The 11691-nt window shown below is 32.8% G+C and overlaps 1 long non-coding RNA gene across 1 annotated transcript; it reads left to right on the top strand.

Moving 5' to 3' along the window:
* The first annotated feature begins 529 nt into the window (after window positions 1-529).
* Window positions 530-8131, top strand: LOC143082000 (uncharacterized). Its single transcript, XR_012980209.1, has 3 exons — window positions 530-689; window positions 5134-5208; window positions 7663-8131. It is a non-coding gene; the product is annotated as an uncharacterized LOC143082000 (long non-coding RNA).
* Window positions 8132-11691: the final 3560 nt, after the last annotated feature.

Raw genomic sequence — 11691 nt, 5'->3', positions numbered from 1 at the left:
TTTATGTTAACTGAAAGTGTGCCATGTCCCCTTAATTAAATAGAAAAAATAATCAACTTTAATTCTTGCTTCTTCCTATTTAATTAATTAATATTTTTGATATTAAAAAAAATAAGTAGCTCAAAGTCAAACTGCTGCACAAACCGCTGCGACTTGAGTTAAAAATCAAGATTGCCGAAGTATTATTTATTTATTGAATATTAAAGCATCTGAAACTTTTTAAGTGATTGCAAATACATTTGTGCAATTACTGACTGGTGCCGTGGTGAAAAATTTGTCAACTTGACTTATCAGTTATAAATTAAAGAATTACAGATGTTCTTAAAAAAATACGGGATGTCGGGATGATCATAGTGACTTGAAAACGCGTAATCATGTTTAATTAAATTTTGATGTATTTTTTTTTTAATATTGGAAATGAAAAAAAACCATTATCACTTATTTTCTTTATGTTTTCCATATAAATTTCATTTTGGGTAAATTTGAGGCAGGAAAAATCTATTAAATAACGAAAGTTTCCAATCAATCTCGCAGTGCACAAATTATTCGGAAGACTCTTGCAATACTCTACGTAGTTTAAGGTGACCCCAGAGGAGTATCGATTGAGGCACGCTATCGTTGGCGCCATTTTAGATGCTGAAGCCGAACAAACTACAACCTGTAAATTACATCGGAAATAGTAGACACCCGTAAGTAGATTTTTCTAATAGAAAACTATCTTATATTGCCACCGGCCTTATAATATCATTTATAAATGTAAAAATGTATAGATATATTGCAATTTGCAGAGTAAGAGCCTAGAGGCTTTCAGTTTCCGCACTCCATCATAACAAATTAAAATTGATAACTTGGCAGTGAATTCCGTGCTAATAAATGTTTGAAACATCACCACCTCAGTCTTACTTGAAAATCCCTTGTATTCACACAAAAGTATATTTCTGAACTTTCTATTTAAAAAAAATATATGGAATGAGGGGGTGGGGATGGGGGTGGGGGAAATATACCTTTTTGTGTTAACCTGTTATGGCCCTTTTCAAGGTGCTGGTAACTGTTATTTGAGATCAAGTTGTTCGTTAAATGTTATCAGCATTTTTTGTGACCTGTTTTTGCCAAAATCTAGGTGTTGTTAACCTGTTAACAGACCCCTATTGCCCCCCCCCCCCCTGATGAAATATTCACTGACAGAATTCACAAAGTAGTGTATTGAATATTTTTCTACACACTGTTATACATAGATATATAGGAAGATGTGGTGTGTTTGCCAATGAGACAACTATCCGTCCAAATAACAATTTATAAAAGTAAACCATTATACATGTGGTCCAAGGACACAGTTATCGTCCTTTGGTTTTCGTTGTCTACGAATATAGTCCCTAGTGTAAACAGTGTATAACTTGCATGTTTTATTTGATACACTTTCCCAATTTATTTCTTGATATTAAATGCATGCAATATTAAGTAGGGGGATGTAATTACATGTCAAAAAAAATTGGGTGCTGAATCTTTATGTTAAGAAGTAAATTAGTCCAGTTCTAAAAGGTCAAATTTTAGCACGTCTGAAGCTGTCAAACTGAATTTTACACCCCCTTAACATAGATTTGTCAATATTTTGAGTTAGAGCTGGTAGAAGTTTGTATAATTTTGATATTATTTGTCTCACTGGTAGTACACTACACTGTAAAATCATTTTGAGAAAGAGCAGGTGCAGATTTTTTTAATTTGAATTTATTGTCTAAAAGAAATGCACTACAAAATAACTGTGTTCTCGGGCCTAAGAAGGTCAAATTATGGCATTCAACTGGGAGCCTTGTTGACATTAAAAGAATGAAAGGAAGTATTGTCCACTGTCATTGATAATTTTTTACAATATTTGAATAAGAAACTTTCTTAAGGTGCAAGTGTAATTCAGAACATATGTGTGACAAGGCAATGAATATGAATAAATTATTTGAAAAATAACTAATCTGTACTTCTACTTAAAACTTAATGTATTTTGAAAAACATGAAAAATGTATTCTTAAAAGTACATGTATTAACACAGACTTTCAATTTTTCCTGAAGTTTCATTGGTGGAGGTTGACTTTTCACAGTTTGGTGGTCAAGGGGTCTCTAGTTCTGAAGTTTGATTATTAACTTTTTTCTACCCTTTATATTACATTATAAGAAGCATAAAAAGCAGTAGAAAGTGCTTGCCTAAATAAAAAAATCCCTTTCAGAAAGCTGTAAAATATCGTCATACATGTATATGAAAATCATTATTTTCTTTAATTTAAGAAAGGGAAAATGGGGAATTTAATAGCAGAGTCTTAAATACTTAGCTATTACTCAATTGTGTTCAATTTTAAACTATTTTATTCATCTCAGCTTTTTTGTACATGTAATATTCATTTGGTGACACTGACATGACTGATAGTTGATTTACATGTATAGATATCAGTAATAATAATTATAACAAGTTACATTTTTGTAACTAACATCTAAATCACACCCAGCTTCATATAAACCAGTACTGTCCTTATGCAAATTAAAATGTTACAGATTAGCACCATCACTCAGTTGAGAAAATATTGTTGATATATATTTGTACATGCATTGATTTTCTCAGATTTAAATTTTAAGTGGTTTCTATGTATTACATTGACCTATGGTTAGAGGAATGGTTAGGATCCGGCTTAGATGTTTAACCCCGCCACATTCTCAATTTCTGTATGGTGTCTGTGCCATGTATCATGTGTATATTTGTTTGTTATTTTTTTGTACATAATTTAGGCCAATAATTTTGTTGTTATATGAAGGATTTCACTAATATACAACAGCAATTTATACCTGAAATTTCAACCAAGAAAAAAAGGTGTATAAATGCTCATTATTGAAGTCTGTTTACCATGTTCACCTATATTTGCTAACTGCTACAATATTTGATCTAGTGGAGACTTGTATCAATAGTAATCATACATATACATTTTTGTACATGTACACGTACCACGTAATTAATATATTAAAAATAGCTGGCCATTTAGTTATGGAACATGAGAGACAAACATTGTCATTGTAAGACCTTAAATTAAGATTTATTTAGAGTCTGATAAAACCGGGCTGTACTGGAGATACAAATGTACATGTAGGTGTAGAGTGGTCATTAAGGAAATGAATTGCAATGACCATAGTCAGAGCAATTTACATATTTTTGTATGTATAGTGCATGTAGTTGTTTCGTGGTAATAAGGGGAAATTGAAAAACCATCTAGTTATTAAAATGTATAGCAACACATCCATAGCATAATTTATAAGAAAACCACTTCAGATAGCATCACATTAAAAATTGTAAAATCACATTACCATGAAGTTAAAAGGCCCTTGGGAGAATACTGTGAGTAACTATAGAAAGATGAACAAAAGTTTGCTCGTTTATGGTTTTATGCTGTTCACCTTTACATTTACCTGATTTATATTCAATGTCCTTTGGTCTGTGATGGCATTGTCATATTGTAAATCATACTAGATATCTTTTAACTATAAAATTTAAACACACTGATAAAATTTAATAGCTGGCATGGAGACAGGGCTCACATGCTTCAGAATCATAGGGATACATTGCAAGTGACTCTCTTTGAAACAGATAGGGAGAAGTGGAGATTTGAGAGAGAAGTGCTCTAGTACTATAGTATTAAGTGTCTACTGGTATGATGAGTTTATATATGTAAATAATGTTCTTTTTGTATTGTTCAATTCAAGTTGGAGTATACAATTTAAGTCCAAATCTTTTAATTATCATAAAAATAAATTATGTTTCATTGACTTGTTAAGAATGATCCATGAAAGCAACTAAATAGAGAATGGTCAGGTGACAACAGCATGACTAGATTTCACTTTTGATGGTTAGGCAAAAGGAATTGATTGGAAAGCGACTTGAACACTGATGTCGCCTGCTAGCATGAGCCATGAATTAGACATTGTATTTTATTTATTTTAGAATCTGACATACATGACATATATGACTAAGATTTACTTCTAGTCAATTAGCAAAAATCTTCTGGAAATCTATTTATGCATGGCACTCATTTAGGGAGCTACCATTTGATTTTTATGGGGGGGCTAGGATGAAATTTGAAAAAAATAGGCAGGACAGGAGTTTTGCGTAAAAAAAAAGGCAGGATGAGACACTTTGCAAAAAAAAAAGGCAGGATGACAATTTAGGTAAAAAAAAGTCAGGATAAACTATAATAAAAAAAAAGGCAGGACCGAATAGAGTGAAAAATAAAAAGGCAGGACAGAGATTACAACTAAAAAAAAAGGCAGGACAAAATTTTTCATCCTAGCCCCCCCCCCCCCCCCCATAAAAATCAAATGGTAGCTCCCTTAAGACAATATTGTATTTTATCAAACTATGGCCACGTTCCTAGCTTTAGTTACAGCTAAGATAAAGAGTGACGCAATTTCACCATCTCTTATAAGGTTACCATAAGAGTCTTGTATTTTCATCACAAAGAAGTGTTACATGTACTCCTTTAAGTTAACATCAGTAAATTAAGTCTCAAATAAACTTTATTTCATCACCAAACGTAAAATCAGGACCATTTTCCCCATTTCAAGCCTCTGTAAGTTTTCTTCTATTTTCACCATGTACACACATGCGCAAAGTCAACTTTCGAATACACATCCTAATTGGAATTTTGCACATCAGGAGTTTGTAAACATTGACCAATAAGACAATGATTTAAAACATAATGAAATATTGGCAAGCTAAAAAGGTAAGACCAGTTCGAGTCTATGGACATTTCATGCTTTTCTTAATCCCACTGGCTTCATTCTTTTTTATACGGCCGCAAAAATAAAAAAAAATATGGTTGTATATTGGTATCACATCATCCGAAGACGGATTGTTTTCGAATTATAACTTTTGTATTTATATAAGTAAAAAGAAATCAAAAAATTTTAACACAATGTTTATAACCACAAAAGAGGGGTTAAATATCTATTTTTTGTATGTTAAATTAACTCACATAAACTCTTGTAATATGATAGGGGGTTAGGGGGGATATTTGTAGATCATAACATTATGTTGAATAACAACATAAAAAGAAATTTGTCTAAATATATGTAAAATTAATTCCTAACTTTTGTCTCATTTAGGTTAATACGTGTACAAAGTGATGGTTACATTACCTTAGATGAATATGGATTTTTCTGGTTATTTTGATATATGTGGTAAGTACAATATACAAATAATTAAAAATGTTAATTCGTACAACTGTATTTTTTTATGGTCCTGGGGCTGGCCTGTTATCATTTTTATACCCCATGGAAAGAAGACACAGAGAGTATAATGTTTTTGACCCGTCCATCCGTCAGTCCTGTTTCTTGTCATAGCAACTCCTCTGAAACTACACTGTAACAGAATTTAATGAAGCTTTTTGAAGATAATAAGGACATACTACGTAGATGTGCATAAAGACAGGATTTTTTTTTATATTTTTCTTACCATTATTTAATTTCTCCTATAAAGACAATGTGTGGATGTGGGGTATGTGAGGTTGTTTAATCTTGCATGAAGAGATATTTCCTGTATCACAATATTGGGTAATAAAACAAATGAAATGAAATAAAAGGGAAGCCCCTTGGGGTCATACCCATCCCCTCTTGGTTAAAAAGTTGTAAACAGTCCCCACCCTTAAACCATATATATTCTTGCATGGAACAATAAAACACATCAAATGATGAGAGTCCATTGACTGTCATTTAACCAAAACTATTCATGAAAAAAATAAAATTACGTACTTGAGGTTACCATAGTATTGTCTGTTGACTTTTGACCTTCTAATAGCACGGTTTAACTTTTTGTTGGTTTTTGGTGATGAGCGTATCTCTGGAAACATCTCTCTAACAATTCCAATTGTCTTGTGTCTATTGTCGGACACTTCATCTAGGGTTCTTATGGCTCTCTGCAAGTGTAAAATGATTTTAATTTAATTTAAACTAAAAACAAACTGGAGAAAAAATGAATGACTACTAAACATATGGCGTTTTTTTTTTTATACCCCAGGAATAGTGCAGTAGGATTACTTTTTTCAGAGATATGATTTTTGGACTAAAAATAGTCACTTAAATGATAAATTTTCAACACTTTTGGTCTTCTTTCTTGAGGATGTTGATTTGATATAATTTGTCAAAAAGTATACACTGTGACAAGTTATAAATCAAGTTCGGATTTTGTTCCAATAAAATGAATTTGTAACAGGTACCAGGGATCTCCATGGATGAAAATTGAACCATGGAGGAACTTTCATCATCATAAACTGTATCATACGCCGTACAGTGTAGCACGATGTAATGTATTTCATCCCTCCACATAAGTATGGGTGAACATGCTAATTTATTTTATTTGAATTATATTTATTTGAATTTTCATTATAAATACTATATAGAAGTATATATTTTCAATGATTGCCGTTTTTATTAACCCTTCAAAGGCCAAGCCCTCATGCCCCTACCTTTCCCTAAGTCGAGAATAACCAATAGCTGTCACGAAGGTCCCAATGCATTTTTCTTGCTATTTTTTTGTAATTGTTATGGGGGTTAAAAATCATGTGGAGCTTATTTTTCACGGACACTGTCAAATTCAGTAGTCATGAACCCATTACCAGTATGGCTGGTTTGCAGTAGTGCGGATGTATCAATTTGATTATAAAATACGAAATGTTTGCACCTGTCCTAAGTCAGAAATCTGATGTACAGTAGTTGTCGTTTGTTTATGTAATATATACGTGTTTCTCGTTTCTCGTTTTGTTTATATAGATTAGACCGTTGGTTTTCCTGTTTGAATGGTTTTACACTAGTAATTTTGGGGCCCTTTATAGCTTGTTGTTCGGTGTTAGCCAAGGCTCCGTGTTGAAGGCCGTACTTTAATCTATAATGGTTTACTTCTTAAATTGTCATTTGGATGGAGAGTTGTCTCATTGGCACTCACACCACATCTTCCTATATCTATATATTATTGTTACAATACAGCAGTACTCAAGTTATTTCTGATGAAATAACAATTACTGTTCTACGCCTTATTTTGTACTTCTTAAAAAAGGGGGATGCTGATTGCGCAAGTCAAAATAAAAGCATGTGTTCATCTTGTTAAAACTTTGTAACTGGATTATCAATTTATTTATTTGATCTCTGAATTATCATAAGCATTTGCGGAAACTTAGTTAGATAATTCGACAAATAAATCGTTTATCTTCAGATAATATTCTCCTGTCTGTTTTGTTGATCTATCTGTACAAGCTCAGGTACAAGTGATTAGCGATCTTAATCTGGTTATCCCTAATGGATTATACTATAAAAACAGCCTGAGGGTTATGCAATAACATGCATTTGATTAAAATTGCTAATAAAATGGTGTCAGGCTATAAAAACTTTCCAGTTTTGAACCATGGCAGAAGACAATTGAACGATGGCACAAGTCATTTGAAGATTGGGCAAGACATTTGAACGTTGGCGGGGCGCTATCATTAAACAGGCCATGGAGATCCCTGAGGTACATGTAGTGATTTGCAATACTCACAGAAATCAGAATGCTAAATGTTTATATATTAATTTTTTCGTTATAATGATCTGAGTTAATATCAATCACACAATTCCAAATTCACTAAAATCTGTCTTTTCTTTCAGAACTTGGGAAAAGTAAAAGGACTCAAAGAAGACAACAACAGAATTATTTTAAAACCATCAGTAATTCAATTAAGGAATCTTCATATCTGAAGCCAAACTTTTTACCGATAGAGAATAATGATGATTCACTTAGCGAAAAACTTCAAGAACCACTATATCCAGGTTGTCGTACAACACTACTTGACTCCTTGTTTAGACACTTCATAAATTTCAGCGCTAACAATGGAATGTCTAAAACAGCACTGAGCATGTGCCTAAAAAATGAGAAGACAGTATTACCAACTCCCAACTGCCTCCCTGAATCTTATAAGGAAGCATATCAAATGATAAAACCGATGATTATAGAAACAAAAAGATATGATGCATGTGTCAATGACTGCTTACTTTTCTGCAAAACAAGTGACAATGACCACTCATTAGACAGAGAATGTACAAAATGTGGAGAGCCAAGATACAAAGCAGAGTCCTTAAGTGCAAAACCACATGAATAAATATACTCTGGACATGTATAAAAATGACAGAACAAGCCTAACATATGTTTTTATATGAAAGAAAACAGTTAAGGTGGTACCTAACCCAACAGGGAGATAACTCTGTAAAATTTGAGTTATGTTGTTAAGGGAAAAATTAGTGTTTGTCAAACTGCTAAATATATATAACCAGTGTATTTTTTCTGAAAAAAAACGGTTGCTTCAAATTCTTTGTATTTTTATACAACCGCAAAAATTGAAAAAAAATTTGTCAATTATTGGTATCACGTTGGCTTCGTAGTCGTCTGAAGACATTTGGTTTTCGCACTATAACTTTAGTATAAGTAAATAAGTATCTTTGAAATTTGAACACAAGGTTTATGACCACAAAAGGAAGGTTCAGATTGATTTTGGAAGTTTTGGTCCCAACAGTTAAGAAATTAGGGTCCAAAAGGGCCTAATTAAGCATTATTCTTGGTTTTCGCACAATAACTTTAGTATAAGTAAATAGAAATCAATGAAATTTAAACACAAGGAGGACTTTCAAATAACCATCTTCAACAAGTTAACTCATACAAATAAGGCAACATCTTTAATTTTTTCACAAGATTCATTACCATGATGCATCATGAATATGCATGAAAACATTTCCACTGTAAGTAAAGCAAACAACTAATAAGTCAATACGAGATTCACAATCAAATATGGAACAAATACACATATTTAATATGCACGCAATTCAACACAAATCTCACATGGTAAAACAGGATGTAAAACAATGAATGAGAGTTGTCTCATTGGCATGCATTCCACATTCCTCTAAATACCAGTAATTTCAGATATTTCCTATTAATGTGGTACCTAACACTACAGGGAGATAGCTCTGTAAAATCAGCTAAACGTTTTAATTACGTTGTTTTGTTAAGGGGAAATTCAGCTTCTGAATGATCAAAATTACTGTCTGTCAAACTGCTATATAACCAGTGTAATTTTTCTGATAAAATGGTTGGTTCAATTTTTTTTATATTTTTGTAAATACTTCAAAACTTTGTGAAAATTAAACGAGCCAAATTAATTTTAGTGAAAGTGGTGTGTACCACCTTAAACTTATATACATTTATATTTTATGTGGTGTACTCACATGAAGCAATGAATGGGCAACATTGCCCCTGGTGAAGTAACTGTCGGAACTGTATCCGTAGCTAATGCCTGGATCTGTTTGTGTTGAGATTGTTGCTGTGGCGACTGGTTTCCAACAGCTGCATGGCTCATTGTGGGCGATGAGTTTGGCACAACATAAACATCCAATAGTACATATAGCGCGATTATAATGAGCAGGTTGAGAACCGGGTTGGCTGAAGCTAGTATCCATGATTTATGAAATAATCACGTTTGAAAATGATTGTTTATATATGAGGGGGGCTTACATCAGAGAGGCCATACCTCTGTCTTGAGTGTACGGCAAGGGGTGCAGGGTATTGTCATAAATTCTCTGGAACTATGGAACACTTACCTGTCAGTAGATGTCAACCCTAATTAATATACTTTGTGTTGTTGTAACTATTACCTTGTGTTTGTGTACACATATTAATCGGACATTCTAAAAAAGAATACTTTTAATAAACTACATTTCATAGTAACAAAGAAAATATATATTTACAATTATTAATACCATGCACTTAGGTTGAAAAAAACTTGATTTAACTTGCATGTAGCTTGCAGGACTGATTTACCTGTAACATTTGTAGGAACTTAGATTATTTTTTGTATATAAGATGACCGATAGTGCTGTCTCAATTCAGAGTTTTAACTTTAAAAACATGATTAAGTGTGTATTAATATAGTACAGAATAGTATAGAATGTCCATCTATAGCTACATCCAACGCTTTACATGTCATGATATAATGATATTCGTCACCGATATCTATTGAGCCGCAGAAATGACAAAGTCTGTCTTGAAAGGGGTTGGTTATAATAACTTTAGGAAATTATACTGAATATTAAAGAGAATTTAAAGTAGGGATTTTGCAAATTGTTGAAGGCCGTACGTGACTATAGTTGTTAATTTCTGTTTCAGTTAAGTTAATCTCGTTTCATGCTTTTGGGGAGTTGTCTCTTTGGCAATAATACCACATCTCGATCTTTTTTTATCTTTTTTATCTTCTTCTTCTTCTTCCAGGTAAGGAACCGAATTCAAATCTTGAATGTATGAATCCCGCGAAAACTAACGCAATGTCGGACAACACAGAAAGTTTTCTCTTGGCTATTTACAGGATAAAACGTTCTCTATATATATACAATTAAAACTATGTACAGGATGTTACTGTCTAAATTTTAGCAGAGCATGCCTTCAGGGCAGCTCTGAATCCATCAACTGTGTCAGATGATGTTGCGGATGTTGGCAGTTGGTTCCAGTCTCGAATGGTCCTTGGAAAAAATGATTGTCCGAAGGCGTCTGTTGTGGCCCTTTCTTGGAAGAAGCGGTTTTAACCTCTGGTCCGGCTATCGTTTGGCGTTAGATTAAATTTACTTTTCATGAAGTTAATAAGTTTTGTATATAGAGCCCGTTTTTAAGTATAGAAAGCGTACTGACCAAAATAAATTTTTCAAACAATAAAAATCTCATAAAGTTAGATTCTATTTCTCATTTTTATCGGACTTGTCCAGTAATTTAATTCCCGAGTAATACGAATGTTTGAACAAATCCGCATTTAGTAAGATTTTATTTCTCATTAAAGTCGTTCTTGTCCAGTAATACAATCCTTGAACGAATTACGATGTGAAAATAAATTTGCAACCAAACTAATGGACATTGTACATGTACAACTAATCGATTTGAAGCGTTCCCTGTATGGAATGGGAAATTATGAACTTTTCGGTCCATACAGAAGACATGTCGTATCGTACCAATGTTGGTTTTCGAAAGCACAAGAACAGCGAGAAAGACTATTTCGGAGACTGTTGATCGACACAAAATCCATCCAAACCACGACTAAGTCTTCATGCTCAGATTTTGAAGTGCCAAAACCCCAGAAGCTTGCTCGTAAGCCTAACAACAGGAAAAGACCAAGGACAGCACGCACACAGCCAAGATATTAGACTTATTTTAAAATTGTAAATATTATTATTGTAAATATTGTACATACATGTACATTATCACTGGACTAGTATATATTTGTTTAGGGGCCAGCTGAAGGACGCCTCCGGGTGCGGGAATTTCTCGCTACATTGAAGACCTGTTGGTGACCCTCTGCTGTTGTTTTTTATTTGGTCGGGTTGTTGTCTCTTTGACACATTCCCCATTTCCATTCTCAATTTTAAATGTCATCTCTTTAACTATGTGTATTGTTTATTGAGAATAAAATTTGATATTTAGTAAACATTGATTGTGTTTATTATGTTGAAATGGAGAGAAAGAAAAAATAACAAAGAAAAACAAAAATAGAACTTGTTACAGATTTTTTTTATTTTCTTTATTCATAAACTGCAGAATACAAAATATAAATTTAGCCGTCAAAATGAAAAGTAAATTGAAAAAGAACATCGAATGGGTTATCT

The sequence above is a fragment of the Mytilus galloprovincialis genome, chromosome 7 (genome assembly GCF_965363235.1).
Source record: "Mytilus galloprovincialis chromosome 7, xbMytGall1.hap1.1, whole genome shotgun sequence".
NCBI classification, from domain to species: Eukaryota; Metazoa; Mollusca; class Bivalvia; order Mytilida; family Mytilidae; genus Mytilus; species Mytilus galloprovincialis.
The sequence above is the reverse complement of the archived record's forward strand: the minus strand, read 5'-3'. Positions and strand labels throughout refer to the sequence as shown.